Consider the following 27822-nt stretch of genomic DNA (forward strand, 5'->3'; position numbering starts at 1 on the left):
TAACAAGTTACTCAGTAATCCTGGATCTGCTCGCTTCCCACTGTTTGTTAGGTCCTCAGACCTCCTAACTAGTCCCCTAGCCTCTAACAGCCCTCTTCTCCAATCCATACCAATATGCTGCCAGATTAATTTTCCTAATTCAAGACTCAGACTACAGTGTTCCCCGGCTCCCGAAAGAAAACCCAAACAGCAGCCTTGAGTCTCTCTCCCCCGGCCGTCCCCCATACTGACTGAATCAGATCCCAAATCCTCAGGCAGGTAGGCACTGAAAGCCTTCCACATTCTGCTCCACCGGAAGCCTGGCCTACCTCAATGTTTTGGCTCGTGCTCTTTTTCTGCTGGGATTCTCTTGCCCTTATCTCTGCTTATCAACGTTTTCCTCATCTTCAAGGATAAATGGCACTCTGTCCATGCGCTTGCCCTAATGGGCCTGGCCAAAAGTATTGTCTTCCTCCCGACTCCTGCTGCCCTTTTTTCTCCCTTTCTTGCCGCACCTAACACATTCTACCTTGGGGGATCATCCTTGGGCTAATTTTGCTCTCGTACTGTCGGTACGCCACGCAGCACAGGAGCAGGGTCCACACCTTCTTCTCTGTAGCCTCCTTCATATCCCAGGGCCTGGCTCAGAGTTTTGCTCATAGTAGGGGCTCGATAGACTTTTGCTGACATTCTTATTCAATGATTACGTAAGGGGGCTGCACCCACTCAGCGTTTGCCCCATCGGACAACACCCATGTTGGGAGAGGTACAGCACGCAAACATTTTACTAAATACTCTTCTTTCTGATTATCATCAAGTAGGTGGAAAGGAGGGAAAGAGGAGAAACAACTGCTCTTGGGCAGAAGAGGTAAAGATAGCTCTCAAGAATCCCACAGATGCTCCAAAAAGCAAACTGGTAATAGCTTATAAACTGGAAGTGGGGTGGGCATTAGACAAAAAGAAATTTACCATTAACTTTCTTTCATGAATATACACACATGGAGAGAGGGAGAGATAGGAAGGGAGAGGAAGAAAGATGAGGGGAAGAGAGAAAGAGAAAGACAGAGAAAGAAATGGAGAGAGAGATGAAAGGAATGAAGGAGGGAGAGGGAGAGAGACACACACAGGAAGACAGAGAGAGACGGGGAACGGAGAAAAGGGGAGGGAAGGAAGGGTAGGTAGAGGGAGAGACAGAGAGACAGAGACAAAGAGAGAGAGACAGAGAGCCACACATAGACAGAGACACACATACAGAAAGACAGAGACAGAGAGAGAGAGAGAGAGAGAGAGAGAGAGAAAGAGAGAGAGAGAGAGAAAGAGAGAGAGAGAAAGAGAGAGAGAGAAAGAGAGAGAAAGAAAGAGAGTGCACTCTGGTTTGTTTTTCAGAGGCTTTCTCCATGACAGGGTCAGTCTGCTGCTCCTGGCTCGTCCTTAGAGAAAGCCAGCATTCAGCATTGACAATCCGCCCCCTGGTGGGCATCAGGTTCCCAGAGCAAATAGGCAAACAGGCCCAGGACTGAATGGGGCTCCAAGAGCCCCACTCAGGGCCTGCAGAATGTTAGAAATGGAAGGGGCCTTGCATCCTTCTGATGAGATAATTGCAGTCCAGAGAAACCGAGGTCACAGTCCCCTGGCTAGCAGGTAGCACTAAGGATTTGAATCAGGTTCCTTTTAGCTTTCAGCTATAGGGCCAGGGACTGGGAGGGTTCCTGTGGCTGTGGGCCTCTGGTCTTCCTGGATGACCAGTGGTTGCCCTATGGCTAATGGAATGGGGGTCTCTCCATCTCATCCCATTTCAGAACAGCCTGTTTCTCGGAGCATAACTGGGCTCAGTTGTTCTCAGACCTGGGGGCTGCCTTTTTGTTCTAGTACTGGTCCCACAGTGCCTGTTCTACTACAACTCTGCCCTCTGCCCTGTTCTGCAGCTTAATAAAGTTCCATTTGTTAGTCTCTTTGCCCCTCTACCATTCTGTCAGGCTGGCACGAAAGCTGTATCCATGGAACCTATCATTAGTCCAACCCCTCACTTTCTAGTTAAGAAATCTAAGGTTTGCTTGTAGAGTTAAAGTGACTGGTCCAAGGTCAAGCATGACCCAAGTGGTGGAGTCAGGATTTGAATCCAGGTCTGCCCTCTTCCAGGGCTGGTGGCGAGTTGAGGTGGGACGGGTGGGTGTAGAAGAAGACCACCAGCAGAATGTAATTGCTAAGATCGCCTATTTATTATGAGCTACACTACTTCGAGCAAATCACTGGTTCTTCATTTTCTCAGTAGTAAAGGAAGGGCATTGGATCAGGCGACTTCTAAGACTGATTTTTTTCTTCCTCTAAGCCCTGTGGTCCTCTGCAGGATGCCTGATGAAGACCAGCAAGGCACAAGGAAAAAAGCAATACCACTGGTCAGGTATCCCAGTGAAAGAAGGTGTAAACATCCTCATTTACCCCACGTTGGAGACTTTGTTCTGACATCTGATGCCTCCTGGATGGGTTGTGATCCCATTTCTTCCCAGGTCCTCAGATACTGAGGGTGATAATTGAATCTGCCCAAACCGGGCCTTGGGATCCACTAGGAAAGCTGAGCTCCGGGGACTCAGAGGCACAGACTCAAGCTCTTCAGAGGGGAAGCCTGTGAGGACACCACAGTCAAAGATATGGCAAGAGAGAAGTATGGGAGAATTCAAGTACTAAAGCCACTGGAGAAAAGGAAGGGAGCTCCAGCGGCCATGAAGAGCAGACTTTGCCTGAGCCTAGGAGCAGAGCAGTAAGAGACAGAGCCACTACAAGGAAAAACAAAGCAGGACTGGGCCCTCTGCTAGCAGTGTGCTTCCACGGACAAGACAAGGTGATCAAAGAGGCACCTGGGAAGGTGGGGGCTCACTGGAAGATGAGGGGTCAAGTTGCTCCAGACTCCAACTACTGCTCAGTGTTAGATGTCTGCAGCACTACAGAGGGATCTGATTTTAGGAACCCAGTTTTGTTCAGGACCCTCATTGCCACTCCAGACTGCTGTCTGGGGCTTTCTCAGCTTTGTCTGCTCTGATTCGTAGAGGCTTCTCCAAGGGTCTGACTCAGGCACAAGATCAGCCATGAGTCAATCCCACAATCCTAATCTCAATGGCTGCCTCATCACTCTCCCCAGAGCAAGGGAGGCCAGTTCCATGCCGGAAGAGAGGCTCCAATGTGATGCCGGTTGGGATGTTTAGATCCGAGAAAGAAGGCCTTGACCTTTAACATTATTGGCCTTGACCAGACAGACATCCTGGTCACACGCCCTGTAACTCTTAGGGACTTTGCCCTAATTTGCTGTCTGGAAATCAGTTCTGTCTGCTCTCCCAGGAACTTTACTTTTATGGCTAAATGATCTTTCATTCTTCAGTAGCCACTAGTATGAGACAAATGATTGAAAAGGGATCATCAGGGGAGAGCGTTTAAGATGCCTTCTACGTAGAAAACTGTAGTCAAAACCAAAAAGCTCTGGTCTTGGCATCTGGAGAGAGCTGAGTGGGAATCCCGCCCTGGACACATTCACTAATTGAATGCTCCTGCTCAAGTCATTCCACATTTCTAAGATGGGAATTTCTAGGAGGGAATCCCTCTAAAACGGGCCTAACGATCCTTGCCACCGGATTGTGGTGGCGAGGATGAACTGAAAGTGCACGTGCAGAAATCCACTGCAACCCAGTAGGCTCTGTAGATACTGGGGCTGTTGTTGCCTTTCCCCAGCTCCAGCCGCCAGTTCCTGGTTGTTTCCCAGTTCCCTGACATGTTTGCTCTCTTGCGTTTCCGGGCCGTAGGGCCAGCTATGGCAAGATGGAAGGCTTCAGGGGGACCAGTCACTCTCCCTTATTCCCTCATCATTTGCAAAGTTGATAGAAAGCTGACTGTATTCAAGGCCCCACCGTTGAAACAGCATCACCCTAGTTCCTCACTGGGCGTTTCCTCACTAGATGGCGCTATTGAGGTGGGTTTCCCCCCTGTGCTGCGTATCTGAGTGAAGACCCTCAATGGAAAGGTGTTACAGCATTAGCCGAACTGGACCGTCTCACTGATCATTCGAAAATCCCCAGGGAGGTTTTCTTCAAGTGTCTTTTTGAACTGTGCACAGAACTTTGGGCCAGAGGCAGCCAAAATGCTTGTTAGGGACTTGGATAAAGAAGCAGCCTAATTACTCAATCAAAAGCTCCCGGAGCTGCTGGGAGAACCTGGAGCCCACCGCACTGGGAGCCAGCTCCCACTGGGGAGGAGACCAAGTGGAGTGCAGCGCCCCAGCCCCTCTGCCCCATGCCAGCCCCTCCACTACTAGAAGAGAGCAATTACGTCCCTCCTAGCCTGCCCTTTTGCCGGCTAAATCTCCTCTTCCTTCAACAGTCCTCGTCCCATGGGGACGTAAGGCCCATCACTCTCCTGGTTGTCCAAGATGTTCCTCAGCTCACTGAAGTCTTTCTTAAAATGAGATTTCAGCTGTGGGATTCTTGGGCTACAACGAGAGAGGCCCACAGAGGCCGTGGACGGCCTCTCCGCTGCCCCGGCCTGAACACAGCTTCTCTGGGAGGGTGACCGGGGTAGTGAAGGGCCATTTGAGGATCTGTTGAAGCAACCTGGGAGAGCTGAGCCCGCCAAAAGACCTTCCCAATGGGAGCTATCTTCCAATGTTCCAAAGTCTCTATCCTATGACAAAGGAATCATCAGTCTTATCGTTTGGCCCTGGGGGGCAAAGTGAGGCACGATGGAGAGATGGTACGGAAAGGGCAGATTTAGGCTTGATGTTGTGCCGGAAAAAAAAAAACAAAACCAGGCCAAACTCATAACAATTGGAGCCGTCCCTGAGTAGGATGGATCATCTGGGGCCGCAGTGAGCTCCTCTCACAGGGGTTCTTTCAAGTGGCCCATGGCTGGCCATCTATCGGGCACAGTGCAGCAAGGATTCTTTTTCTTTTCTTTTTTTTTTAAGTGACTTGCCCAGGGTCACAGCTAGGATGTTAACATCAAGTTAACAGTGCACTTAACTTAGTGTTAAGTGTCTGAGGCCAGATTTGAACTCATGTCCTCCTGACTGCAAGACTGGTTCTCTAGCCACTGTACCACCTAGGATTATTTTTCTAGAATGAGCTGTGTGACACCAGAGGGTTACTTCAGGCCTTTCCTCCTTTGTAACCCTCAGATCTTTTTTTTTGTGGCAGCCAGGATTTGACAGCTGTCTGTCACTTCTTAGCTACGTCATCTTGGGACTCCAATTTCCTCTACGAACTAAAGGAGTCCGAATCTACTCTTTTGATGATCGCTAAGGTCCTTTCCAGCTCTGGAGCCTAGGATTCTTTGGCTGCACCATTGAGCCCTTACAACAACCCCATCGGGTTGCATTTATTATTATACTTACAGTGATTGTTCTCATTTTATAAATGGGGAAAACTGAAAATTGGAGAGGTTAAATGACAAATTACTTGCTCCTGTAGTCACACCATTAGTTAGTGTAAGAGGTAACATTTGAACCTGGATCTACTGGCAGTTCTTAGTCCAGTCCCCATCCTTCACCCCCACTTCCATCTCAAGCCTATGGTGTACTTATAGCCCAGAGAACCTCCGCATCTCAGCATACTTTATGCTATCTTCCTTATTGTTTGCTTCACGTTCAACTTTCCAAGTATCTGAAGTTTTCAGCTCTCTGGAGGACAGACACCAGAGAAAATGAGGAGCTTTTCCAAGTGTGATTACTTTGGGTACGATTCTTAACACAGCCGATCAGCTTCCAGGCCTAGAGAACTGCCTAGGGCCCTGACAGAGTAAGGGACTTGGCTAGGGTGTTGGAGTCCAAGGCTTCTTCCATGTCTGTCCTCTAGATACTCCATCATGCTGTCTCTCTTTTTATAGTTAGGAAAAGCCATCTTTCCCAGGGATGATAATGATAACAGCTCCCATTTTTTATGAAAGTCACAGGGTTAGGGCTTCTGAGTTCTTTATGTATATTGATGGGACTCGGTAACCTTTCAGATCTGTTCCAGCTTCAAATCTATGATCCTGTCAAGTGCTATGGGAATATCATCTCTCTGCCTTATATGTGAGGAAGCTGAGATTCACAGCCCTCTGAGTGGGCCAGTATCAGCCTAGCCTCACTTCACTTTCACCACCCACTTCCACCCCAACGTCTCTCTCAAAATCTATCTCATGGCACTCCAGTGGGAAAAAAAAGAGAAGGAACAAGCATCTGGGAAATTTTGAAGTGAGTCATTTGAAATGGAATGAAATTAGGAACCTAGAAAGATGAGAAAGCTGAGGGGGAGACTGTGAGGAAAGGGGCCCCAGTCTGGACTGCAGTCTCAGCCCCCCTCCTGTGACGTGCAATGACTTAGAACAAGTCCCTCAGGAATCACACAAAATCCTCGCCCCTAAAATGACGGAGCTGGGGAAGGTGTTCTTTGTGGACTTGACAAACTACAAATCTCTACACAGTGGATTATCTTCTAATGTTCCCCTCTCAACTATGCCAAGTGCAAAAGCGAAAACCAATGTGAAGGGTACGGGCACAGCCCAGGAGCAACAACTAATGCTGTGACCCGTTTGTTGCCCAAAGGAATCGGTGGGAGGGGGACGATCCGGGAAAGACCCCGTGTAACTGGGTCAAGGGAAAAACACTGTCTGAACTCAGTGAGCCATGAATTCCTCTTTGTGGGGTTTTAGCCTCAAGGTCAGAACATAGACTATATTGGCAGATGAACAACCTTTGGTACCAGCTATTAGAGAAAGCAGTATTTAGTTTCGAGATCACAGTTCCTCTAGGAAGGTCCAGAGGGTGGCCTCCCGGCTCCCTGAAAAAAGCTTTCCTTCCCACCACAGGCTGCTTCACGTTTGGGCTCAGATGTTTATCTATCACAGTCACTTAATTTGGGGATTTGGGTAGAAATGGAGAAGCCGGAAGGCCCATACACTATTGATGGCCTCCTAGCCTTCACTGGCAAGCCTCTGCAATCTCCCTTTATCAGAGAAGTACAACCACAGATCGGTAATGGTAAAGAAACAAGAAAATGACTAAGAACTCGCCATCCCTTAAGGTTTAAAAAAGTTCTTTCCTCACATGGCTCCTGAGAATTAAGGAGTACAAGCATTATTATGGCTAAGGGAGCTGAGGTTCAGAGAATTTAACAGACTTACCCAGGACCTTCCACACACCACACCACGACTTTTTCCACTAGACTCCAAGCAGGCTCTGGGAATTCATTTTCCCTCAGACAATGAGCAAAAGAGGAAAGAGAAGGGCTTTCCGAGGTTAAAAAAAAAAAAACGTTTGTCCGCAAAGTGGAGGGATCGCTTCTTGGGCCACCCGTTTTCCTTTCTCAATTGTGTTCTGCCCGTGGTCCGGTGCTCGTGGTCCAGTGCTCGTGGTCCGGTGCTCGTGGGCTGGCACGCGAACCAAGGCGACTCAAGCCGAAATCATACAATTTAAAAGGAAGTGAGTTTGCTTAAACTCCTCTGGGGGAGGTTATGGGAGCTTGGCAGGCCTAAATACAGACCCAGAAGGAGGGTGATGTGGAGATCAACGATCCACTACCATATTTAGGGCTCCCCAATAGGATTCTTGTCCTATTACTCTTCCCCCACCCCTTCCATTTTCCCACCCCCAGAAGGAAGCTGGAAATGGTGATTAGAAAACAAGCTGAGACTGATGACTTTTCAGCAATTGATTGTTTGAGTTTCCATCCAGATGTCTGGCCCTGTGCACATACAGCCTTCAGTCCTTGGACCTTCTGTCACTACACCAAGAAATTTCCCTTAACTGTCCAAAGTGTTTGGTTATAGTTTTCATCACTTTCTATTTTTGAAGTTCAAAAGAACAAGAATTCAACAGTTCACAGAAGCAGCCTCTGTGCTGGTGGAAGACACCCTGAATTCGGAGACTGGTGACCCTGGGTCTAGTCCCATGTTTGAAGAACTAGTTAAGTGAGGTAAAGTCTGTGCTAGTAATTAAAAAAAGGTGGACTTCCATTTCAAGAAAGCATGGAAAGCTTCATGGAGGAGTTAGCATTTCAGATAGGTCTCGAAGGGTGGCTAGGAATTGGAAAGGCAGCTTTGGGGTAGAGTGAAAGGGCATTCCAAATAGAATAGAAAGAGCAGTCATGAGCAAAGTTGGGAGGGGAGAGAAGTGCAAGGGCATTTTTGAGGGAAACAGCTAGGAGCCCCCCATTTGGAGACGAGTACTAAAAGAGAGCACCGTAAAGTCACGTTTCAATCAAATTGTGAAGAGGCATGAACACCAGGAAAAAATGTTTTGATTTCATTAGGCAATGAGGAGCTATGGAAGGGTTTTAAACAGATATGATGAGAACTGCACAGTAGAAAGATTCGTTTGTCAGCTGAGTATAGAGCAGATTGGAGGCAAGGAGTCTGGGAAGAAGGCTGCCGTAATAGTTTCGGTGACACACAATAAAGTCTTGAGCTAGATAACTAGATTATTGCAGAGAGGGGGAAGATGTACAAAATCGTGGTTTAGAGATCCAGTACTGGAAGGACCTCAGCTTTTTTACAAGTAGAAATGACAGGACTCTGACTTACAGGTAGGGTGTGAGGTTCAAGCTTTGTACTCAGATGACTGAGAGGATAGGGGGCTATTAGTAGAAAGAAGTGAGGAGGAGGAAGAGGTCTGGTGAAGGTAAATAATGAGCTCAGTTTCCTGCCCTGTTGAGGGTGAGAAACTGGTGAGCCCTCTAGGAAACAGCTAACAAGGCATGGATGAGTGGCAGCTTAGGAAAGAAATCAGATTTGGAGACAGGGACAAGAATTTTCAGCATGAGGGTGAGGGCTGGAACTGAGAGACTTGAGAGAACTGTCGAGGCAGGCATCATAGAGAGCAAAAACTTGACAAGGACTTGGGGTACCCCATCATCTGTTTGGAGGCAGCAGGAAGGCCTCCAATGGCCTCCTGGATTTTCTTCCTCGTGCCTGTTTGTTCTACTCTGTGACCTTTAGCATCCATATCCTTGTGCAATGGGATGAAGATGGGCTTCTGGGGCTGTTATCTCACAAATTCATACGTATTGTCTGAGCCCAAATCACCAGATCTTACATAGCTTGGTGTTCCAGGGTATGTCAGTAAATGTTTAACAACCGGCTCGCTGAAAAAATGCTCTGCAGGATACACTTTTAAGCTGAATCTCTAGCACTATAGAAATCAGTAAAATAATCCAGTCCTGCTCTGGAGCATTTGAGTGTAAACATTCACACTGACACCTGAATAACTGGCTCTCCCCCGGCTGGTTTAAACTTGGCTCCGGTACACCCCTGAACCTAGAACACTTGACATTGAGGGACTTTTGTACACAGGAGATTCTCAGGAAAAATCTGTTGAATATTTACTAAGTTCCTTTCTAACATGGAGATCATTAATCAAAGCTGGGTTGCTTATGTATTAAGAAAAAGAACTTCAGGGTTGGTACAGTTTTCCACATCAAGTAAATGCAGATGATATTGCCTTCCTTTCTCCGACGGCATGAGATGACATGAGAAAGAAAAGTTATAAAACTTTAGGATTCACCTACAATGTCTACCTAAGGAGCATAAGTCATTAGATTCCCAAGTTTCAGTAGCAAAGGGACTGCCCCGCCACACTCTGCTCCAACTTTGAATGGACAGAAGGGTAAGTGACCAGAGGATCCTTGGTCTAGAGTTGGAAGGGGCCCGATGCTACAGCTTCCAGTGGGATTCTGAACTGTTTCTGGAGTGGGCTGGGATGAAGTTGGAGATGAAGAGTGAATATCTCAGTCAGCTGGTCAACAAGCATTTATAAAGTACTAGGAGACAGGCGCTGTGCTCAGCTCCGGGGTTCCAAAGAAGAGCAAAAACAGTCCCTGCTCTCGAGGAAAGCTCTAATAGGAAAGACAACACACAAACAACTCTGGACAGGAAAGATGGATGGTTACCTCAAAGAGGAAGACACCAGCAACTGGGAGACTGGGAAGCTGAGTCTCAAAGGAAGCCAGGAGACAGAAGTGTGGAGGGAGAACATTCCAGTTATTGGGGAGCCAAAAAAGCAAGGCATCAGGAGATGAAGTATCTTGTTCAAAGAAAAGTAAGAGGGCCTTTGTGGTCATATCCTAGAACATGTGGACAGGTAAAAAGATTGCAAAAGGAGTTAGGAGTTAGGTTTGGAAGGGTTTTATATACCGAATACAAACAATTTCGATGTGATCCTGAAAGTAATTGGAACAATAGGAGCTTGTTGATTTGGGGAAGGGGTGACATGGTCAGACCTGCACTTCAGGAAAATCATTCTGACAGGATTTTGGGGAGTAGGGAGAGACCTGAGGCAGGAAAAGCAATAAGGTGGCTATTCCAATAGTTCAGTTAAGAGATGATGAGAGCCTAAATTAGGATAGCTACTATTTGAGTGGAGAGGAGATACTCGCAAGGAGTGGATCTGACAACAAATTGGACATGTAGGGTGAATGAGACTGAGGAGTCGAGGATGACATCAAAATTTGGAACCTGCAGAACAGTGAAGATGGTGGTGCCCTTAACAGTAACAGGGAAGTTGGAGGAGGGGAAGGTTTTGGCAGAAAGATGATGAGTTCTGTTTTAGACATGTTGACTCTGCAGTGCCTAGGAGACACAGAGTTTTAGATCCAAGAGGCAGTTGGGAATGCAGGATTGAGGTCAGAGGAAAGATGAGGACCTGATTCGGGAATCAGCTCTGAATAGAGATGATAAGTGAGCACACATATAAGATCACCGAGTGAAATTGTACAGACAGAAAGGAGACAGAGCCTTAAAGGACATCCATAGTTAGCGGACAATAGATGAAGAAGCAAGAAAGGAGATTGAAAAAGAGCAGTCAGACACATCGAACCCCAAATGAGCAGTGTCACAGCTACCCAGAGAGGTCGGGAAGTATAAGGATTGCCAAGAGGCCAAAAGTTTTGGCAAGCAAGAGATCATTAAAGAAATCTGTTTCAGTTGGCATTCAGTAAATGCTGCTGTGCTCTGTAGCAAAAAGATCTCTGGATTTGCAATGCCTGCAAGTTACGTTGCCTGGAGTTACGTTGTGAGTTTGACTAAATCGTTTTACTCCTCAGGGACTCAGTTTCCTGCACTGTCCAATGAGAGAGTCGGGACTGGAGATGATCTAGATCCTACAGCTCCATGCTTTCCTTGCCCACAGGATTCACTGCCCCAGACATGTGGTTCCCATTACAGTGGGAGTTTTGTACGAGTGGGAATGAGGAAGTCTAAGGGAGGAGATTCAGAGATGGGACTCCAAAAAGTTTGAGATATTGAACCCAGTCTTAAAGATGTCATGCTTGGGGCCTAAAAATGTCCCAAAGCTTGAGGCTGAACTCCCTTGGTCCCACTTGCAGTTTGTTCCTCGGTTCAGAGGATTATCTTTGGACCATTTGATCTGTTCTCAGCTCATATTCAACAGTCTTCTTGAGTTTCTGAGAATTCACTAGCATTCTAAGCAGATGACGACCAAATTACCAGTACATTGAACTTTGGGTATTCTGTTGGACGGGAATCAGTTTATTAGATTTCGCTAAAGCTTGCTCTGGGCTGACTTGGTGGTCTATGTGGGTTCCCAAGTGGCCTAAAGGACACAGGGTTTTAGTGCTATTGTTTAAAAAGGCATATAAGTTCCATAAACAAGGAATGATATGATTATAGTCTTAATCTCTGGAAAAGACTTTAGAAGGCATTAAGGTCAACTCCATTTTATAGATGAGGAAACTGAGGCAAGAAGGGTTAAGGGACTTGCTCAAGGTTCTCCCATGTATTCTGGTGAGTATGGGTTGATGGCAAAGACAGAGCAGGTACAATAGATTCTGGTCTATGGCTTACCCAGATGGAAAAAAAATCGTTCGAAGCCCAAGACTTTATTTAGACCATGAGGCTGAATTTTGCCCCAAGCTGCTTTTCTCTTAGATTAGCAAGTGAGAATTGAGTCAAATTACTTCTTTACAGAGTTTAGGTTCTAACAGAAGCCTTGTACTGCTGAAAGCCCAAGAGGCCTGCCTTTAGGCTGAACTTCCCCAAATAAGAGTCAGACATTTAAAATGATCTGTGGATAGAATGTTGACTTGAAATCAGGATGCGCTGGGTTTTGAATCCTGTCTTAGTTACTTGGTTATGTGATCTTGGGAAAATCACTTAGCTTCTCAGCCTCAGTTTCCTTACTTGTAAAATAGGAATAACGATAGCACCTTCTTCAAAGGATTACAAGAGGATCAAATGAGATCAAACGCATAAATTTCTTGTAAAGCTAAAGCTAGTGGGAGTTCTTAATAGCTAGAGGGACTCCTTATTCCCTGTGAATTCTTTGCTGAACATCCTCCACGACAGCAGCAAATACCTTTGGCTAGTACACATATCCCTGTTTTCTGCCTTGGTTGATATTAATAATCTGAAAGTTAATGAAAAAGTCATCTCTTTTGTTTTATATTTCAAGTGATTTTGGATGATTTGTCTACATGCAAAGGAGACATCTTATTGGAGGAGATTCTTGTGTTGATTATATCAAATGCAAGAAGTGAGGGGAAGGGAAGAGAATAAATCAGTGACTATGTCAGGCACATGCTTTGGGCTCTACAGAAATGATCTCATTTATGGGGATATCATGGAATCTCTTAAAGATTCTTAATCATTCAAAAGAACTTGACCTAAGTATCTTCTGCCTAGGAATAACCAACCTTGTGGTTGCTCTACCAACCCGTACCTTTACTTAACACATATACTTGGACATAAGCTAGGCCCAGAATGGAACAGGAGGGCAAAAACACGCTAGACTGCCTTTGGGAAATGACAGTGATTTTGGCGAGCCCCAATCTTGTCCCTGAAGCAAAGTCTCATCTTTCTTTTAGGATCAATATTTTTCTAATGATGCTTGAAGACTACGAGTAATGTAGGTACAGATCACTCAGAAGACAACAGTGAAGCACATGGGCACGAGCAGCTTGTAACACATCGCAACAAGGGAAGTCACAGAAGGGAGGATGTGAAAGCTGTCATTAGAGAGAAAGGGAAGAGAGACAAGTTATATTATAAGAACAAGGAATAAACAATGGCTAAGCTTGCATGTGATGTCTTGAGAGCTAAATTAGAGGAACCTCCCGTGGAGAATTTGTGGGAGGTCTTGGACAAGAGTTACACAGGATAAGAAGGTTGTGGTCTGCATCACTGAGGGGAATCCCCATTCTAAGATTTTAAAGACATTAAACTGTCTTCCGGAGACTCCCAGATTCCTTTTTTCCCCTGAGTTGATTGATTTTGGCTTTACAAATTGGAGCTTCCTTATTTCTGGCAGCTGGCAGTCTAGTATCCAAGGCTAGAACCCCAAATATCTTCTCTGGTCCTTCTGTCTCCTTGGTTCCTCATCTGCTGGCTCAGTTGTCCAACTGTGCTATGCTTATCTGCTTGGCTCTGCTTTAGCATTCATTATCTGATGGGCTCCTGTGAGCCACACTTTGTAAGCACTAAATCCACCCTTGTTGGTCTACTTTCTCTGGAGGTGTCCATTAATAGGTCAGCCTTACTACAGGAAACATTTCATTAATGGTGGAGTGTCAGCTTGGTTAGTGAGCCTGGGAGAAAGGAAGAAGCCAGAGAATACAGGAGACCTTGGAGAGTCCTTGGTTAGAAGCAGCATTGGATGCCCTTAGAGTGCTAGAAAAATGGGAATAGTCGTTGCTGTCATAATGATTAAGTGATTTATTCCCACTGGGCGTTGCTTCTGAAGAACTAAAGGAGCAGCTATGAGTGTTGGCAGGAGGCACTTAAGAGAAAAGGAAAGTCAGAGGGCCTCCGGTGTCATCTTAGGGACATGGCACCTAACTAGCTAACTCTGGACCCCTCGCCAGCCGGGTTGGCTAGAGAAAACGAGAATGCGCTCAAGGAACCCAACTGCCTTGCTCTGACTTCTGAGACTGTGCCCCTAGAGTCCAGAAACATTAGCATCTCTCCCCTGAGGCTCCTCTCTTCCATTATTCCTTTCATCATTACAATATACTGCACATCCTACTGTAGGATTCTGAAGTTTGAGCCATTGAAATCCTAGAATCTTAGTACTTTTCAGTCTTCTTTTTTTTTTTTAAACTATTGTGCACACTAATTTTTCTATTCTCTGAAAAGCCCTAAATGGAACTATTCTGCCTCAAGGTCCTCAGCCAGCCCCAAGAACCCAATTTAGGGCGAAAGGGTAGCTTTTGTTTAGGAGCCACAGAGTGTGAGCAGAATAGCCGAGCACCCTCGGACTTAGCTCTCTCTTAGAAAAAGTCACTTTGACTTGGGAATTTTATTCCCATAAGATTGGATGAGAAAGTGTCTTTTGAACGTTTCTCAGAATATCCATCTGTAACCAATTAGTCTAAATTTGGGGAGCTGACATTACTGCTGATCCTCTAGTGAAGAAAAGCAAATGAAACACACCCTCTTCTGGTGGAAAAAAGAGCCTCACCAATTTAGAGGGTATCAGTTGGTTCAAGGAATCAAAAGGTCTGTCTGAAAGAGTCAATATTGACACAACAAGGGGATATTTCTGACCAGGAGCAAGGAGATGAGTGAAAAACATACACTGAACTTACTGTGTTTTTAAGCTATGAGGAATTAGTGAAAAAATTAAGTGGAGAAGGGGGAACATAGAGTTTATTTTGAGGCCAGTTTTTCTGCTTTAAAAAACCATAATAGTCTTTTGAAAGCCAAGTCAGGGGGGTGGCCCAATGGAAAGAAGCTGCCGCTCTCCACCTAGATGACATCGAGTAAATTACTTGATCTCTCTGGGCTTCAGTTTGTCCTCATTTGTCAAATAAAGGGCTGAGAGAAATACAACGTCCACATGTCCCTAGTACCATCTTAGGGAGAGGATGTCCTGACCAGCTGACTCCAGGCTTGTAGCCTTCCTGCCAGGTCGCCTTGCTCTGATTCCACACTCGCCAGGCAGAGAGGCCTGAGGCAGGACAACCCCACTGGGACTTTTGAAATTGGTATATGGTTGACTTTTTTTGAAAAGGAGGCTGAAAAACACTCCTACACTAGGATCTCCTTGCCCTAAATGCAATCCTACAATGAGATTTCTGGATTATCCTAATGATGGGAAGGAGAATAGTTGGGAGAAACCTCAAGGGAAATGTTAACATTTTGGTGCTCCAGAGGGGCCAGTCATACCACAGGCCCAAGAGGCCACTTGATGAGCACGGAATCACGGCATGGAAATAAGGTCTTTGGAACGAGCCTCTAGTATCCATTCCAGCTCTTAGTATATGAATTGTCTAAGGCCTGCACAAATCACTAAGCTAATAAATAATTAATAACTGGAGAAACCAAGTCAACAAATGTTTATTAAATGCCTTTTATTAGCAAAGCGCTATGCTTGGGGAGAAAAAGACAGGAAGGAACCAAACAGGCCCAGACTTCAAGTTACTGACATTCTACTGGAAGGAGACAATATGTGTAGATAAGGTGAACTCAAGACGATATAGGTAGAGGTAAGGTAAACTCAAAACCCCTATCAACAGGGGTCAGCAGAAAGGGCTTCATGGAGGAGGTGGCAGCTGAGTTGGGTCCTTGAAGGAAGAAAAGAATTCTATAAGGCAGAGATGAAGAGAGAGAGAATTCCTGGCCTGGATGATTCGGCTTTGTATGCACGCATGGAGGCTAGAGATGCTGTGCTGAGAAACAGCTAGCAGTTAACTTTGTGGACTCCTCCCATTCAAGGCTCCTGGCCACAGTAAACATTTGAACATAGGAGGTTTTAGTTAAAAGCCAATAGATTAATTAATCTGGTATGAGATAGTGTACCTCACTGAACAAGTTATGTAAAGAGATTTGCAGCTCCTTTGATAAGACTGCCTTTTCTTCTTCTTCCTCTTCTTCTTTGGTTATTGTTGGATGACCAAACTTTGAAACCCAAAGAGGCCTCGTGGAGATGTGAAAAGCATAATGGGCTCGAAGCCAAAATACTAGGATTTGAGGCCGAGCCCTACCACTCATTTGTGACCCTGTACAAAGCAACTTTTCCAGGGCTGTGAAGTTGAATTAAGATCATGTGTGTAAAGTCTTCTAGAAACAGGCCTTGGGCAATTCATAAATCAGTGTATTCTAGGCAGTGTGGTATGGTGGCTAGAATGCTAGATTTGAAGCCAGAGAAACGTGGGTTCAAATTCCGCCTATGATGCTAGCTGTGTGATTCTGGGTAAATTCCTGCATCTCTGAGTGTGGTCTGTGTTGGCAGAGGTAGCATCCTGATCAAGAGGATTCGAGATCATTCACATACCCTCTGCAATCCAGGAAAGCTAGCAAGCTCCAGAAGGCCAAGGATGGCATCCTTTCTTACTCATTTTGCACCCCAGCAAAAAACATCAATCAATCTGATAGTGAGCTATGCTTTAGAATAGGGGAAACTAAGGGCACCAGCTGCATCTAAGCCATATGCTACTTGAGGAAGGGTTTATTCTGGGCTAGCGGTCAGAGGACCCAGCTGGCTTCAAGGCCTCTTTCTGTAATTCTCCAGCTTTGCGACACTGGAAAAGTGTCAGATTCTTTATCTATAAGATGAGGAGCTTGGACTATGTTCTTTCCAGCTTGAGAATTTCTTGTGGGTTTTTCTCCTCTTTCACACCTGTACCTCCCTCTCACCCCCAACTCATCTCTCCCCTACAGTGGGTAGAGTGGTGCTCTAGTCATTCACAATCAATGCTGCTGGATGACCTGTGGTTAATGGGAATGGTGCCAAAAGAGCTAGTGAGAGGAGGTCAAGTTGAAGCCGAGTATCGTAGGGCTGGAAGGCATCTTAATTGCCACAAATTCAACATGATCTCTTCCCCTGAGAAACTACCCACCTTCTGGTTAGATGGGAAAACAGGCCCAAGGAGAAGTGACTTTGCTCAAGTCAGGTAGTATGGTGGGAAATGGTAGAGCTGGGACTGGAACTCTTGCCTTCTGCCTCCTCGTCTGTTGTTCTTTACACTTTCCATCTCTGACCCCTATTAGCTTTTACATTTGTAACAACGGGAGCTGGTAATCCTGGCTCAATCAGACCTTACAGGATCACTGGGAGGAAAATGCTTTGCAAACTATAAAAGGCCACAATTTCAAGCAAGTTCTCGTTATGTATCATTTCACTCCTTCGTCTCAGGCTACACTTCCTCCACAGCCTCCTTACCAACTGATAATGGTCAATGGCCTTGACTACCTCTCTCTTCAGGGATGGAAGGGTAAACTTTGAATTAATTCTGCCCCTCTTCCTAGATGGGACGTGCCAATCTACTCCTCAATGACCTCACTCAGCCTTGCACTAACAAGGGGGCCCTCCCAAGAATGTGCCCTCTTAGAAAGGAAGAACTGTCTTTGTTTCTTTTTTTTTTGGGTCCCCAGCAACAGCACTGTGTTTGGCACACGGTTTCATTCGTTCAGTCGTTCGGCATAAAAATGCATACTATGGTGGTGATTTCTAACACGCTGCTTTCCATCCAGACACTTTTTCTTGGCCTGCCTTAAGATCCACAACAGATTTTGAAAAAGGTTTGCTGGGGTTACTGCTCCAGTTAGTTTTATGAAACCCCAATATTGGGTTCTTAGACCTCAACTTTTCCCTCTCCACAATCCCTTAGAGATCTTTTCTCCTATTCTGGCTTTAACTATAGTCTCTGTGTAGCTGCTTCTCCAAATCAACATCTGCAGTTCCAAATTTACATCTGCTGAGCTCCAGACCAATCATTTCCTGTTGTACATTTCCATACGGATGACCTGGTGTCATTTGAAACTCAACACGAAATGCTCTGTAAGCTGTAAGTTATACCCAGTAAAAAAACAACTAGAATGTGGAAAAGAAAGGAAGGGTGTAGGAGTCAATGCAGATATACTAGATACTATCATGTAGCAAGAGAACGGCAGAAAGCAGAGGTTCTTTATGTGGGCAGATAGATTTCAGGGAGCCTACGAACTTGGTTAGGCAATGCAATCTCTATTTCTACTACCTCTAACTGAAATTTAGCATTTCTTTCAGTGAGGAAATATAGATAACAAAACACAGTAGAATTAGCTATAGGTTAGTGAAAATAAAAATATAATTTTCTATCTGATTTCACAATCTCCCTGAAATTTACCAATAGAAACCACAGGTATCTTCATATTCTATTATAATTGTTATAGTTATCTTGAAAGAGTGTTTATGTTCACCACTATTTTGAAATCCCTATAGTTTTTAGACCTGATGCGAGTTGGGAGACGTTCAGCCTACAGAACTGCTGGGATATAGCTGCCCAGCAAGCTTCACCAGCCTCCACAAAGGGTCCGTGACTCCCCCCCCCCAAAAAAAAAAAAAAGGAAAAGCAGTCTTTATCTAAGGCATGCTTTTGTTCATTCGTTTAACAGAGATTTAAGAGTCCCCGTGAGCTAGGTGCTGGCCTGGCTGTCCCTCTCCTTCCCTCTGCCTTTTGGCTTCCTTCACGATTCAGCTCAAATTCCACTTTCTTCAAGAAGCCCTTCCAGACCTCTCTTCCCTCCCTCCTTCCTTCTTCCCAACCATTAGTGTCTGCCCCTTGGTACTGTCTAGGGCTGTGTGCATGCAGCTGTTAGTACATTGTCTCTCCTATTAAAATGGGAGCTCCTGGAGGGTATTTTTGCCTTTTTTGTCTCTTCAGCCACATTAAGTACTTAGTAAATGCTTTTTGACTGATTGATTGGCATCTTTAGGAGGGCAGAGTTATTCAGAATTCTGAAAATAGTTTAAAACAAAATTTAAAAAAAAGACAAAGGATATGGATCCTGAAAAGAATTAGGTGTCTGGGATATTTAGAAGACACCGGAGAATCATACCTAGAAGGAAGAGAGCAATGGAGACAGTCCTACTTTTAGGAAGGAAGAGGATAAGCCAGAGAGATCACGACAACTACAATGGTGGGCGCAGGCTACTAGGGCTGGAAACTGTTCAAAATCCACAGACCCAGGATGTGGCTGTCTGATAGCAGACCCTGGGTGAGCCTGATGACTATTTCTGGATCTGAGGCCATATATCTTGGTGGTAGAAGAAAGGCATGGTTCAACACGGCACTATGTTTCAACTTCACACCTCATTCGATCGCCCACTTAGGCCATCTCACCATCTTCCTATTCATAATGATGAAATGCTTTACCCTGCTTGGACCAGCACCCTCCATACCAGACATGAGCCACGCACCTCCATATGCAGCTCTTCCTAAATCTATGCTCTAGTGAAATGAGTCTACTCATTTTTGGAACTCTTGCCCTAGGATCCCAGGCCATGGGATTGGTCAGTCAAACCAGACCATTTAGCCAACTACATCTACTGAATGGCCCTAGGCACCAGATCATACTTCAGTTCTGCATTCATTCCCATTTAGTCAACTACCTTGGGCCTTGTCTCCATTTGCTTGTCCTCCTGATTATCATTCTGCTCTGTGTGTTGTCTTTCCTTATTAGAATGTAAGCTCCTTGAGAACAGGGGATGTCTCTTTTTTATATTTCTATTACATCTCCATCTTGCTTTGAATCCTGGTCCTGTTACTGAGGACCTTTGTTATCCTGAGCAAGTCGGTTAACTTCTCTAAACTCAGTTTCCTCTTCTATAAAGTAGGGGAGGGAGATTGCACCAAACGTTCTCTTCTCTCTCTAGTTTTGACTTATTTCCCCCTAGGTTTATTTCCTTTTCTGATTACATGGTCTACAGCACAGAAGAATGTCAGCTTCTTGAAGGCAGGGACGCCTTATTTCTTGTCTTTGGATCCCAAGCACCTCACACAATGATCGCCGTACAAGGAGGCCCTGGATAAATGCTTGTCAAATTGAATGAGATTTCTCACTTCTGCTCTGGGAGTTGGCAGCTTAATCATGAAACCCCTTTTTATTAGGGGTAAGATCAGAAGCATGGTGGAAGAAGAGCTGCCCTGAAGGTCTAGAACACCTGAAGCCAGTCTAGCCCGTGACACATGGTGGCTGTGTGACCTTGGACAAATCATTGAATCTCATGAAACTCTAGACAAATTATTAAGACTAAGCTGCAGAGAAGAAGATGCTGTCTGGCCTTTGCAGCAGGAGTTTCCTGACCAGGAAGTGCGACATATTAAGGAACTCATAGGTCCAGCCCCTATCCCTACAACATGAGGCCGGTTAGTTGTCGGATGCTTATTTAAGTGATTTGTCAAGGTCCTGCTTTCTTCTCCCACACAGAATGCCTCTCAGTCACTGGCATCGGAAACCTTCTGCCACCCTGGACAGCCACCCAACCCTTATTCCCCAACCCCAATGTTCTGGGTGGAACTGACTTTTTTTTTTTGGCTAACCTCTTGGTAACTTTCCATGAGGAAGAGAGTTTGAAAGCCCCACCAGGATCCCCATCAGAGGGCACTTACTTTTGAAATGTTTTAGTCTGGAATTTGTCCAAGAGTCTAAGCTCAGGAGAGGTACAAGGTAGAACCTGCCTTCATCCCAAGCAGCTGGCTCTTATGGGGCAGGGCTCTCTGAGCAGAGCTATCAGCAGCCAGCCCCATTTCAGTTAAAGTGGCAAACCAATTGCATTCACAAATCTAACTCGGTACTCAGCCCCCAGTAGGTACTTAAATATCGACTCGGGGAATTGCTCTGAAATTTGCTAAGGTCCCTCACGGCTTCGAATGGCATAAACCTAAGGGTGTGGAAAATAGAAATTAGCCTGAATGTTCAGCCCGAGGTCAGATTTGACCTCAGACACTTACTTGCAGTATGACGCCAGGCAAATCACTTAAGTTCTCTGGGCCTCGGTTTCCTCATTTGAAAAATGGGGCTAATAACAGCACTGTCCTCATAGGGTTATTGTGGGGATCAAATGAAATAATTTTCGTATAGTCCTTTGCCAGCTTTCCGTGGATGTAGAAATGCTAGCCAGGGCCACTGCTATTATGTCTCTCTTTCTTTTCCTTCCTCCTGAACTGTTGGCAAAGGAAACAGCAAATCTAGCCTTTGGGGAGGACTTTAAAAAAATTGTCACTAATCTCCACATGGAGCTTGGGATGCACGCACAACTCTGAGACTGATTATCTGATTATTGTTCCCTCTTACAGATGAGGGAAACTAGAGAGAACAATGGGGTAATTAGGCTAGATAGACCAGGAGATAGCAAGCTGCTGAAGGCCAACCCATCTTCACCAATGTTCTCAGGGTCAGCCCGGCTCCCGTTGTTGCTGTCAGCCAGGAAGGAGAGCAGAGATTTCCAGCAGGCCACAGCTTTTTCTGAACAGGTGCAGAATTCTGGGGAGCAGACACAAAGTCTCCCACTACTAAGTTGGCCTGACTTGAGGGCTTATTGTAGCGATCTCTAAACCTCAAGGGGAGGAGGCAAGAAGACATGGGTATATCTGTGGTCTACCTCAGCGCATCTGTCGGGTTCCCTTCTCTGTGTGGCCTGTGGAAATGAGGCTACCCATGTAGCCTCTGCTCTCGGAAGGCTGACTCGATCTAAGAAATAATAACTCGATCGCTCCAATGGTCTGCAGATCTTAGGGGCCGTAGGGATTTATACTGAGGTAGATATAGGTAGGGCACAAAGCCTCTCACCAATGGCCCCAATATGGAGCGTGTCACATAAGGCTAATAAACTAACAGAGAGTAGTCAGCATTCCTTTGGAGTCAGAGACTGGACTCGGGGATATAGCCCCCGTTTTCCTCTCTTCCTCTGAGTACACTGGGCTTATTTAACTAGTTTTTGTCAATGTCCTCTTCTCCAGGGCCTTCATTTTATAGATGAGGAAGGTAAGGTTGAAAGGTTAAGAGACTTCTCCAAGTGTGTGGCAGAGCTGCCATGGGAAGTCAAGGCTTTGGATCCTCTGTTGCCTTAAGGAGATGGGCTTAGGACGGCCCATTCGATCATTCTGAGTGAAAAGATGAAGGAGCAGGAAGGTGGCTCTTAAAAGAAACGAGACAAAGACCCTAGCTAATTCCTGATGAGACGGGAGAACTGGGCCTCTTCATATCCCAGGTTCCAATGTACATTAAGGCCAGAGCCTGAAATGAGGCGCGGAGAGAAGAGCCCAAATTCCTAGTGAAAAGAGGTGGAACTACGAAGGATGGGAATCCCCTGAGTCCTGTTCTCATTCCCTGAGGTGTCTCGGTGTTTGACATGGCCATAACCTGGGGTGACACATGCCAGAGACACTAAGACTGCCTGCCTAAGTCATCTCCCCTGACTCACTCGGGCTGTCAGCCAGCATGTAGAACACATGATGAAATGTGCCCCACTCCTTTTGGAAGAGAGGGATGCCGCACGTGGCACACCCTGGCAGAAAGTTACTATGATTGGGGCCTTACCTTGGTTTTCTCTGTTATAAGGGAGGGTTTTGTGGAACAGGAAGTACGTTGGAAAATATCTGTGGCATAAAAGATAAAAGCAATCGATAACAAATTGAAAAATGATACGAAGCAAGGAAGTGAGCTTATGACCAAAGGTGGGTTTCCTTAAGAGCAGGTGGGTCTGAGAAGCCCTGGGAAGGACCCTTTGCTGTCCAATTGCTCGCCCACCGGCATGTCTTTGTCTGAAATTGCTGAAATGGTCACCCAGCCCTTCCTTCCTTCTCAGGTACAGCATCACATTTAGAATTCTGATGTCTCAGCGGCCTCACCTCCCCTGGGCCTGTTAGGCCTCCTCTGAGGGTAGCTTTGAGCAGGGAGGGGAAGAAGGGTATAGACATCTCTGAAAGCTGAACTGGGAGTAGACTAGACTGGAGGGCAAGGATGGTACTCCTGGAGGCCTATCTACATTGGCTCTGGGCTAGGCCTATTTCCAAATAACACAGACCCTTAAGGAAAAGTTTGTTTTTGAGGTGATGAGGTGGTGGAAAAGAATCCTTGGGATTGGAATGAAAAGACCTGAATTCCAGTCACAGTCCTGTCCCTTAATAGCTAGATGATCTTGGCCAAGTCAATCTCTAAGCCATGCTTCTCCCACCTGTGAGGATTATAGTAACACTAATTCACTTGACATCCCACTTTGAGGCTGACAAAGTGCTTTACTATATACACGTTCTGATCTGATCCCCACTACAGCCCTGGGAGGTCAAAGCTGTTATTATCCCCACTTTATGGATGAGGAAATTGAGGCTCATAGAAGTCAAGTGACTTGCTCAGGGTCACACAGCTAGGAAGTGTTTTAAGGCCAGATTTGAACTCAGAGAATTCTACATTTAGATCTGGAAGGGACCTTGAAATTACACAGGTAGTGAGTGAGTAGCCCCGGGGGGATTGCAAACACGGTCCCCCTGAGACTTGCAATCTAATGCTTTTCCCAATGGATGATGCTATCTTCTCGACTTCAAATCAAGAAATGTCATCTGGGAGATGAGAATGAGAAGCCCTGCCCTGTATGTTAATTCTGTCTTCAGGTTCCATCACCTGACATTCAAGCAGCCCAGCCCCACTCTGGTTTCTCAACTTTACCTCCTCTGAGGACACTGGCCTGTTCTCTGCCCCATGAATCCCATCTTCCCTTTCTCTCTTCCAGGCCTTTGCTACTGTTATTTTCAACACTGAGATTCTCTTTTCCTTCCCTCCTCTGTTATTGTTGTCAAGTTGTCCTTTTGTTGTTATTGTTGTTCAGTTGTCTCGGTCCTGTCTAACTCTTCATGACCTCATCTGGGGTTTTCTTGGCAGAGATACTGGGGTGGTTTGCCATTTCCTTCTCCAATTTATTTGACAGATGAGAACACTGAGGCAAATAGGATGAAGCGCCTTGCCCAGGGTCCCACAGCTAGTGAGTGTCTGAGGCTGAAGTGGAACTTAGAAAATGAGTTTTCCCAACTCCAGGCCCAGTGCTCTATTCTCTACCTCATCTAGCCAGCCCTGTTGAATTCCTAGCTAGCCTTTGAAGCCCAACTCAAATGGCCCCTCTTCCACACGGTCTTCCTTGCTCAGGTCAGTAACAGCCTCCCCGATCACTTTATGTAGCATGTCCTTCAACCCTCTCTTGCCCAGTGACCAAGGGCTACTGTGAATTAGAGTTCTCTTTTAGTGGGTCTCATCCCCATGTTGGACTATGAGGCCAGAGGCCATATCCAGCTGTGTCTCCCCTGGGTTTCAGCAATGCAAATGCCACTGGAGAGTACCATCTCACTTTGAGGGGATTTTTTTTTTCTGTCCTGAATTTTTCTGTCCCATCGTTCGGGGAATTCTCTTCATTGTGGCTACATGTCTACAACATTTCCCAAACTTTGTGGCAGAGGGGGATGCTGATGCAGACACCCCAGCTCCATTTCCTCTTCTCTGCAAGAAGGGAGTTGGATTAGATGACTTCTAGGGTTCTTTCTATTTATTGTCTTCACTGAATTGGCTAATCTTCCTGTTCCTGGTCTAGATTTCTAGTCTTATCATTAGAGCTCAGAGCATGGTTATGCAAACCATAGTGATACAGGGGCCAGTAAAGGGACCACAGATTAAGATCACAGATTGAAAGCCAGAAGGGGCCTTCGAAAGCCATCTAATCCCAACCTCCTCATCTGGCAGATAAAGAAATCAAAGCCCAGAGAGATGAAGTGTCCCGACCACGTATATATATGTAGTAGGCGATGTAGCCAGGATTTGAACACACGTCTTCTGACTTAAAACTCAGCACCTCCTTACATCTGAGATGAAACACTAACTTCTCTGCCTGGTGTTTCAAGTTCTCCATCGATCTGGCTGTCACTTAATGGTCTGGCAGGATTCCTCTTGTCCCCCTTCTGCCCTCTCTGGTACAAACTTAACATCCCATCTCTCAATGCCATATCCTCCGCTGCTTCTTATGACACTCTCTCAAATCTGCCTCAGAGAATTCCTAGATTCTTTCCATAGGAGACCCTTCCCGAGCCCCTCCAATTGTTAGTATTCACCCCTTCTCAAATTACTTTGAATTTATTTATGTGGGGAAAAATTGCTGAGTACATAGTAGGGGCTTAATAAATGCATGTGGAGTGATTGATACTATATGGCACAGCCCCATAGAATGCCACCACCTTGAGAACAGGGACTGCTTTGATTTCTTTTCTCTTTGTGATCCCGGTTCCAAACATCTCATGGAAATTAACTTTGTGGAATCGTTTGCTGAACTGACTCTAATAGCTGGTTAGCTGTGCAGATAAAGTACTTCGTATTTGTCTGAGACAACTCGCAAAGGCAGAAGTCTCAAATTTGTCCATCACGTATAGTAACTTACATGGAAATGATTTAGGAGGGGTTGAAAACAGCTAGAAATTTTTTAAAACCCAAAGTGGTTCTAAACCAGGCTTATCTTACGCGTGGTGTTCATATGATACCTGCCTAATGTCCCCCCTCCCGTTTGCTCCAGCTTCCAGGGCCGAGTCTGAGGTTCAGAAGGTAGAATTAACAAATCAAACCAACTCCAGATGGCCTCTCTCCCCCCTCCCCCGGCAAAACTGTTCACTTGCTTCTGAAACCTATTTGTTGGTCATCGGACTTGGAATTAGACAACTTGGACTTGAGTCCCTGAGCCAACTATTTTATATATATATATATATATAGTATAGATACTATTAATGTGTTACTAAAGGTGAGTAGCTTCAACTCTACAAGCCTCAAGTGTCTTACCTGGAAAATGGGCATGCCTGTACTACGTACCACTTTGCAAACTGGAAAATGCAACAGAGAGGTACTCTGTCATCTTCCTCATCCTTATTCTTCTCATTCTCACTGCTGCCACAGAGTAGAAAGAGCTCCCTCCTCCCTAAAGTTTTTTGATTAGAATGTTAGAGCCAGTAAATTTTGTGAAGCCCAGACCATACATATATAGTAAGACCTCAGGAAGTCTTTGCTGTTGAATTGAATGTATGGCTTGGGAAGCCACCGACCATATCTGACATTTGGGTTTAGGCCCTTCGAAGACAAGAAGGTCAAAAGCTGGAAAATGGGCGAGATGGAGCAGATCGGGAAATGAAGTGTGAAGAATTAAAAGGGAGCTGAGCTGGGGCCTTGGAACATGCAACGTAAGACCCGAGAGGGAGCTTAGAGCATAAACTAAACTATCCAGGGGTCCTCCAGACTTTTTAAATAGGGGGCCAGTTCACTGTCCCTCAGACTGTTGGAGGGCTGGACTACAGTAAAAACAAAACCTTTGCTTTGTGGGTCTTTAAATAAAGAAGCTTCATAGCCCTGGGTGAGGGGGATAAACGTCCTCAGCTGCCACATCTGGCCCGCGGGCCGTAGTTTGAGGAACCCTGCGATATCAGCAGTCTGTCAGGCCTGGAAGGTTCTGGATTTGGGGCCAGAAGAAAATGGGCTCTCCTCTGGGCTGGACCACTTATGAGCTGGGGGATCAAGGGCAAATCCTCATCTCTAAAATGGGGATGCTGCTACTAGTGTTTGTGCTACATTACTCACAGTCAGCAAGCATTTATTAAGCCCCTATTATGTGGCCAGGCCTGGGGATAAGTGCTGGACAAAGAAAGGCAGAAAACACAGTACCTGCCCTCAAGGACCTTATGTTCGAATGGTGGAGACAGAATAGAAACTCAATCCACCCCAGATACCTGCAGACTAGACCCCCTCTCCCCTGACAGCTGCGGGGGCCAGGGAAGGGTCTCCTGAAGAGGGTGGTCTTTGAGCTGAATCTTGAAGGAAGCCAGGGCTTCTAAGAGGGGGAGGAGAGGAGGCATCAAGACCCTCAGTTTAAAGCGGAGGAGAAGCAAACGGTTGGCAAGGGGCAGTGCTCTAGGCTTCCAGTCTCTTTCTACTTTGTCTCAAGAAAGGAAACTCCAGCTCAACAAAGCAGAAGCAAAGCTCAGGAGGGAGGCGCCCCACAGCTCTTAAAGCAGCTTTTTTGCTAGTCAGGCTTCACCTGAGAAGTGCTGGGACTGTTGGGAAGGTGCAGGTGTCACCTGCTCAGCTTCCCGGCACCGCCCCTGCTAGCCAGCTGGGAAACACGGGGCTTCCTGACTTCCTTGGGGGATCCCAGTCTGGGACAGGAGGAGGAAGAGCCTTCCCGGAGTAGCCCCACTGGAAGCCCCCAAAGGCTCCTGGGGATTGAGAGAGGCTAGCAAATAGCCTTTTTCTAACACCTGCCCACTGAAGGAATCTCCTTACCTCAGGAAAGGCTGGAGGCTGCCCGTTGGCAAGTCACCCCCAGAAGCCGGTCCTGGGGATCCGGGCAATTCAAGCTGGCTGGCTCTGGGCTTCCCTCCCTAGGAGAGCTGGGCCGGATGCTGGCTGCTGCGAACTGTCCCGTCCTGCCTTGTGAGCAGCCACTGTTCACATGGTGCTGCCCTGAGTGTAAGGCAGCCTCTGCAGCCACATAGGTCGCTGCCGTTTGGAGAACGACCTCTTGCCTGGTAGGGAGAGGGCAGGGCACGCTGGCTAGTCAATATTCACGTCTCCTTCCTCTTTCACATTGGTCCCCCCCTCCTGACCCCACCCGCTCTGAGTTTGAAGAGGGGAGAAGGGAGGAAGGCAGAGAGGAAGGGGGCAGTAATAAAGGGCGGTAAAAGCTGGCAAGATGTGTGGGGGTGGGCTCCTCTGCCTCTTCTTCCGAACTCCCCAGGAAACTGCAGCTGCAGAGACTATTGGAAGCAGGGAGGATTTTTATGACTAGGGTTGGGGGGGGGAGCTGGATTATCTGTAGGCGGGGAAAAGTGGATCCTACCAGTATATGCTAATGTGATTGGCAAGATTGTGAAACTTGATTCTCAGGAAAGCTCACACTCACTTTTTCGGCCTTTCTTTTCTTTTGGGTTTCTGACAGATATAGACATAGACTTAGGGTGGGGAGGCCTTTGGGGGGACGTGATAGTTGGAAAACTACCATCCTGGTTTGAATTCAGCATGCTGTAACAGAAGGAATCTGCACTGTGGGTGGATATGTCTATGTGTATGTGTACACACAGGGTGTGTGTGTGTGTGTGT

The 27822-nt window shown here is 46.2% G+C and overlaps 1 protein-coding gene across 1 annotated transcript in view; it reads right to left on the reverse strand.

The window, feature by feature from the left end:
• Nucleotides 1–27497, reverse strand: part of CYSLTR1 (cysteinyl leukotriene receptor 1) — a 29276-nt gene extending 1779 nt beyond the window's left edge. The window contains exon 1 of the mRNA XM_051968361.1: nucleotides 27007–27497. The gene's annotated coding sequence lies outside the window, so the exon portion shown is untranslated. The remainder of the gene's footprint in view (nucleotides 1–27006) is intronic.
• Between the last annotated feature and the right edge of the window lie 325 nt (nucleotides 27498–27822).

The sequence above is a fragment of the Antechinus flavipes genome, chromosome X, assembly GCF_016432865.1.
Source record: "Antechinus flavipes isolate AdamAnt ecotype Samford, QLD, Australia chromosome X, AdamAnt_v2, whole genome shotgun sequence".
Classification (NCBI taxonomy): domain Eukaryota; kingdom Metazoa; phylum Chordata; class Mammalia; order Dasyuromorphia; family Dasyuridae; genus Antechinus; species Antechinus flavipes.